Raw genomic sequence first — 7,628 nt, forward strand, 5'->3', positions numbered from 1 at the left:
GTCTAAGGTACAGACAGCCTGTCTCAAGAAAGATTAGGTTTGAGAAAACCAGATTGATAAAATGCTAATTGATCCATTAAAAAGCATTTATTAAATGCTTCCTATTTGATGGGTAGGACAGCTACGTGGAGTCATAGTGCATAGAGCAATGGAACTGGAGTTCAAATCCAGCTTCAGATTCATATTAGTTGTGTGACCCTGGGCAAGTCACTTAACCCTGTTTGCCTCAGTTTCCTTACCTATAAAATGAGCTGGACCACTCCAGCATCTTCACTTAAAAAAAAACTCAAATGGAGTCATGGAGAGTCAAACTGAAAATGTTTGTCCTTTGTTCTTGAAGAGGGCCATGATATCATGGAGATGATACCCAGATATGCAAGCAAATTGGATCTAAGTGAGGCAGGGCTGTGCAAAGTCACTAACCTCACTTTGTCCTGTGGAGGCATCTAGTTGAGTGGACAGATGTTGTTCAGGATGATCGGAAATGGCCCTGGATGTAGGCCTTGGCCTTTTTTGAGCTAAGATCTTTAACAGGTTTCTGTTTGATTGAGGCAAGAAAGAACTGAGGCAGACAATGATCTCTTTTACCTCTTTTTTTGGACAGAGGCTATCCCTGTGTTCACATTACCCCCAGCCTTGAGCAATCTAAAACAAATCTAATAGAATCTATAACCTTCACTCACCCAGGACAAGGAGAATGCTATTAGAGTGTTAACTATGACTGAAAATCACTGACTAGCAAACCAAATTTGACAGGAACTGCATTAAGCACTGTCATGGAAACAAAAGTCCCTGTCTTCGAGTAGCTGACATTCTACTCAGGCAATTATGAAAGGATATAGACACAAGTTGCAGAGGATGAGAACATGTGGGTCACTTGTGATTTGGATGACCTCTCCATTTATAGGCAATCCCTTTTCCATATGGATTTTGCTTTGGTTAGTCTCCATAACAGGACAAAGACCTTGGCTAGGTTTAAATCTCGCTATATTATATGCTTTACTTGATGTTGATAACCAATAGATTTTGAACAGTTATCTCAGTGGTTAATTTATCAAGGAATCTTGTATGTTAAATAAGTATATATTACATTAGTATTTAATGTCTCCCATATATACAGGAGACAGAAGCAGAGTCTTTAAGTATGAACTCTGATCCATCAAATCAAATGCTTTCTAAAAATAATCAATACATCATAAGCACACCAGAATCTTGCTTTCTCTGTATCTTTCCTACCTCTGTCTTTGTCCAGGCTGTTCCCCATGCTTTGAATTCTTTTCTTCTTCATTGTTTCCTCTTAAAATCCCTAGTTCAATTCAAGGTTCAGCTCAAGTATTACCCAGTTGTGAGATTCCCACCCTATCCCCCTTCTTCTTGAAATTATTTTGCACATAATTTGTATATATTTGCAAACTATTTGTTCCCCTCACTAGAATATTCGTTAAGAATATTTTTTTACGTTTTGTCTTTATGTTTCAAGTGAAACATAGTAGTCACTTTCTCTCTCCTGTTCTTTCTCCTCCCCTGCTTCCTCCTCTTCCTCTTTTTCTTCATCTTCTTCCTCTTCTTTCCCCTCTTTTTCCTTCCCCTCCTCCTTCTTCTTCTTCTTCTTCTTCTTTCTTCTTTCTTTTTCTTCTTTTTCTTCTTCTTCTTTCTTCTTCTTCTTCTTCTCTTCTCTTTCATTTCTTCTTTCTTCCTTCTCTTCCTCCTTTCTAAATAAAAATTATCTTGATATCTCTTGATTTTTGTTGTTACTGAGGTATTTCCAATTGTGTCCAACTCTTCATGTCCCCATTTGGGCTTCTCTTAACAAAGATTCTGGTGTGGTTTCCTTCTCCAGCTCATTTTACAGGTGAGGAAACTGAGGCAAGCAGAATTCAATGACTTGCTCAGAGTAGTAAATTACTGGTGAATGTCTGAGGCCTTATCTGAACTCAACAAGATGAGTCTCCCTTATTCCAGACCAGCCACTTTATTTGCTGTGCCACCTCTATTTATGTTTCCATCTCCTTTCATTCCCAGAGAGTCATCCCTTAAAATACAATGTTTAAGAGAGGAAAGAAAAAAACTCCAACAAAACTAACCAACATTTTGAAAACATTCAGTGTATATACAGTATTACATGCCCATAGCCTGCCCCCTCTAGAACTAGACTAGAAAGAGTCTAATACTTTGGGAATACTTTGGGGGGGGGGTGTTAAACTTAGCTATTATAATTTCAAAGTATTTACTTTGTATTATTTTGTTGCTATTCTATTTACATTGTTGTAGTTGTTACATATAATATGTATATATATATATATATATGTATATATACATACATACATACACATATATAGTTTTCCTTAATTCATTTTGTATCACTTTATATAAGTCTTTCCAAGCTTCTCTGTGGTCATTGCTTCTATAACAGTACTATTCCATTCCATTCATATATCACAATTTGTTTTAACCATTCCCCAGGGGATGGTTATCTACTTTGTTTCTGGTCCTTTGCTACAAAGAATGCTACTGTTAACATTTTTGTTTATTTAAGACTATAATTTTTGGCTTTGACCTCCTTGGAGTATACTCCCAGCACTGAAATCTCTGGGTTAAAAGGACAATTTTCGTCATCCCGTTTGTGGAATTCAGATTTGTTTCTACAATGGTTGGACCAAATTACAGTCCTTCACATACTTTCATCAAGGATGCCTTCACTCCATGAATGGACTATTGTCATGAAAAGCTGAGAGAGAGAACACAACAGATAGGATCGGCAGTTACTGATGCTTTCTTGTCCATTTTTTTTTTTTAGTAGCAAACACATCCATGATATTTTCCCCTAACAATTTCTCATCTTCTCCTCTTTCAGATAATCAGTACCTTCAAACTGTATACATTCAAATCAAAACCTTCCCTTGTGTTTGTCCCTGCCTACATTTGGTTTCATTTAGCTTATTTCCTCATTTCTACTTTCTTATATGGAATATCAGGGGCTGAAAGGTGAATCCAAATTGCTGATTCCATTGTCATCCATAAGAAAATCTAGTTTGTTATAAAAATATAGAAATGGTGATGATCTAGTCCATTTCCCTCCTTGTTTTTCTTCCAATTTCATCTTTAAATTTTCTTAGTGGAATCTGGTTTAAATCTGGAGCCAAATATTTAGAAAACTTGTATCCCCCCTCTATTAATTCTCATGGGTTTTTTTTGGCATGTGACAAACCCTATGTTTTAAGTTTTATAGCTGCCAAAAATTCAAATGAAGTCTTGGGCTGAATTAAGAGAAACATAGTGTCCAGGACTAGAGAGAAAGAGTAACTCTCTTATATCTGTCCTGTTCATACAACATCGGCAATATTGTGTTCAGTCCTGGCTGTGACATTTTAGGGAGGATATGAATAAACTGGAAAGTATCTAAAGTGGAGGAGGGAGGAAAGAGGGGGAGGAGGAACCAGAAGTTGAGAAGTCAAGGTTTATGATAGCGGAGGGATGGTTGAAGAGGATGCTTAGCCTGAGATGAGAAAACTTAGGAATGGAGGAGGGGTGAATGATGACTGTTTTGAATTGGACAAGGATTAGATTTATTCTGCTCGGTATTAGGTAAAACCAAGAGAAGTGTGGAAACTGCAGGGAGATAGATTTAGACTTTACAAAAAGAAAGACTGCTTAATTATGATTACTATCCCCTGAATGGAATGGGTTGCTTCTGGCTGCTTCATAAATTTGTAGATTCCCCTTCATTGAAGGGAGATAAGTGACCGTTTGCAGGAATGTTTTAGAAGTCAAGTCTTGATTAAACGGTCTTTTGGGTCCTTACCAGCTCTGGTATTCTGTGATAAAGATAGGAATAAACAAGGCTAAGAATGGAGGCGGGGCAGCACTTGGTCCTTTGCTGCTTGACATTTCATCAATGATTTGGAGAAAGAGTCAATTTGTATTTGAACCAACTAGGAGGAATAGTTGAAATTGATAGAGCCAATTACCATATTTTCACCTGGTAAGAACTTTGGACCAGATCTAATAATATGAAATTCAATGAAATTCTGAGGTCCTAGTCTTGGGTTAAAAAAAAAAAAAGTTGAATTTGTTATATTGTTTGCCTTCTCGATGATTGAGGGAGGGGCTGAAAAGAGGGAGAGAAGCTGAAACTCAAAATTAAAAAAAAAAAGAAATGTAAAAATAAATATTAAGATCTCAGCTTGTAAAAGCTTGGGCCAGATATAATAAGATGAAATTCAGTGAGAACAAATTTAGAGTTTAACTTGGGTTTTATGTTTAATCAATTTTTATTATATCACTTGCTTTATCAATGGATGTGTGAAGGACTGTCAGGAGGAAGAGAATCTGGAACTAAAAATTAAAAACAAATAAAATTGAGGAGAAAAATCAATTTTGCAAATATGGAGCAAAAATGGGGAGACAGGAAAGGTCAAGAGTGAGAGAAATATTATTTGCTCCATATTAATAGCAAATTATTTTTTGTTTAATTGAAGGTTTTTATTTTCAAAAGATATGCAAGGATAATTTTTTAACATTGACCCTTGGAAAACCTTGTGTTGAAATTTTCTTCCCCCTTCACCAACCTCCTCCCCTAGATGGCAAGTAATCCAATTTTTGTTAAACATGGTAAAAATATATGTATATAGAATATAGGCATATAATTATCTTGTTGCACAAGAAAAGTCTGATCAAAAAGGAAGGAAAATGAGAAAGAAAATAAAATTCAAACAAGCAACAAAAGAAGTGAAAATTCTATGTTGTGGTCCACCCTCAGTTCCCACAGTCCTCTCTCTGGGTACAGATGGCTCTCATCATCACAAGATCATTGGAACTGACATGAATCATCTCATTGTTGAAGAGAGCCACTTCCATCAGAATTGATCACTGTATAATCTTTCTGTTGTCGTGTACAATGACCTCCTGATCCTGCTCATTTCACTCAGCATCAGTTCATGTAAATCTCTCCAGGCCTTTCTGAAATCCTCCTGCTGGTCATTTCTTACAGAACAATAATATTCCATAACATCCATATCCCATAACTTATTCAGCCATTCTCCATCTGATGGGTAGCCACTCAGTTTCCAGTTTCTTGTCACTACAAAAAGGGCTGCCACAAACAAACAAAGAAGTCCCTTTCCCTCCTTTAAGATTTCTTTGGGATATAAGCCCAGTAGAAACACTGCTGGGTCAAGGGGTATGCACAATTTGATAGCCTTTTGAGCATAGTTCCAAAATAAATAGCCAATTATTAAAAATGGGAGGACCCAACTTTTTTTTTCCCCGTCCTATTTTCCCATCCATTCTCTCAACAACAGGGCTTATACACAGGATTAACATTCTCCTCATTCTGAATATTGCATTGCCACCAACTAGCTCAGGCTAGTGTGAGAAAGGAGACTAAATTGGAGACTTATAGAGCTATGGTGTTGATCTCATTGTTGTACCTGTGAAACCTGGGCTGTGTACCAGAGCCGTGCCAGGAAACTGAATCGCTTCCATTTGAATTGTCTTAGGAGGATTCTGAAGATCTCTTGGCAGGATAAGTTACCAGACACTGAGGTCCTTTCCCAAACTAAACGGCCAAACATGCAAACTCTACCACAGAGAGCATTGTTCCATTGGGATGGGCCCATTGTTCGAGTGCCAAATATACATTTGCCAAAAAGACTATTTTATGGAGAACTCACACAGAGCAAGTGATCACAAGATAAGTGATACAGAGACACTCTCAAGGCTTCTCTTACAAACTTTAGAAATAATTGTTTGACATGGGAGACACTGGCACAGTATCATCCAGCATGGCATGTTCCCATCAGAGAAGGTGCCGTGCTCTATAAACAAAGTAGAATTGAAATAGCTCAAAAGAAACGTGAGATGGGCAGTCAGAGAAGCACACCAAATGTTCATAGGGACTATTTGTGTCCAACCTGTGGCAGAGCATTCTGAACTCCTATTGGTTCTGAGCTCCTATCAGCCACAGTTGGACACACTGTAATTCGATTCTAACATAGTGGTTTTGGCCCTCTGAGAACAAAGGACAACAAGAAGGGTGGAGGATGTAGATTCTTTGTTTTAGATTGAGCAAGACTGGGAGTGGTCTGGGGATAGGAATAGTCTCAGTTTAAAAGAGAGAGAAAAGAAGAGGACATTCTTTGCCTCAGTTGTTACCTGTCCTTAATTAATGAATGTGCACAGCTTCAGTCAAACTGAGACTGCAATCTGAGGTCATCTCCAATTGTCCTCTGACCCAGAAAACTCTGGAGGAGAGAGTGAGGCTGTTGACTTTGCACAGTCCATCCTCATTTAAATACAACTTACTTAGGACAGCTAGGTGGCACAGTAGATAGAGCATCAGTCCTGGAGTCAGGAGGCTCTGAGTTCAAATCCAACCTCAGACACTTCCTAACTGTGTGACTCTGGGCAAGTCATACTTAATCCCAATTGCCTCAGCAAAATAATAATAATGATAAATAAATACAACTCACTTGCATGATATGGCATAGCCTCCCTGACATCATGATCCTCTTTGAGAATGAAGGACAACATCCCAGCTTCTCTTAGAAGCCTTTCCCAATCTTTCTTAATTCTGGTACCTTCTCTCTGTTAATTATTTTCCTATAGCTTGTTTGTACATATGTTCTCGTTATCCCCTTCCATTAGAGCAAGCAAGAAGTTTTTAGCAATGTTGTTGGTCACCTTCAATGAGAATGAAAACAGCACCAAGGTCAGCGACTGTACTGATGGTAAATTATTTATCACGAAAAGGCTAAAAACCAAGACTAAAGTGGAGGGAGAGTAGGCGTGTGACTTTTTGCTCTCAGAAGAGCTCTCAAAGTGGCCTCGGAGGCTAAGATACAACAAAGTATAGATTAATTCTCTGCTAGTTGGGCTAATTTTGGCCTAGTCTTTAATACTAAGGAAAAAATATATACTCCATCAGTCAGCCCCACACCATTCTTTATGTGGAACTATCAGTTATGGCAAATGGTTAAGGTCACTTCGGCAGTCTGCGTTCCAGGGATGTCCACGAAGATGATGAAGTTGACACACGCTTTGCCAGAGCTAGCTCAGTGTTTGGCCGAAGCAAAGTGTGGGAGAGAAGGCTGCCTACCAACTGAACAGCTACAGAGCCTTGTGCTGACCTCTCATGCCTGTGAAACCCGGGCAGCGTACCAGCGTTGTGCCAAGGGAAACTGAGTCGCTTCCATTTGAGTGGATTTAGGACACTTCTGAAGATCACCTGGCAGGATAAGGTGCTGGGGAAACTGAGGGCCTTTCTCAAGCCGAACTACCAAGCATTCCAACTCTGCTGCAGAGAGCACTACTCTCCACCGGACCGCGGGCACTGGAAGGATGCCAAACACATTTACCTAAAAACTGATGTTATGAGAGTTCACCTGAGGCAAACGCTCACATGCAGGTCCGAAGAAGACATACAAGTTCATTGTCAAGGTCTCTCTGAAGAAATCTGGAATTAATTGTGTGACACAAAAGACGCTAGCACGGCATCGCCCACCGTGGCGCGCCCTCATCAGCAGAGAAGGGGCTGCCGGCTGCCTGAACAAAACAGAACTGCAGTCGCTCCAAAGAAATGTGAGAAAAGCCACCCCCAAATGTTCATATGAACTATTTATGTGTGACCT

The sequence above is a fragment of the Sarcophilus harrisii genome, chromosome 3 (assembly GCF_902635505.1).
Source record: "Sarcophilus harrisii chromosome 3, mSarHar1.11, whole genome shotgun sequence".
Lineage (NCBI taxonomy): Eukaryota > Metazoa > Chordata > Mammalia > Dasyuromorphia > Dasyuridae > Sarcophilus > Sarcophilus harrisii.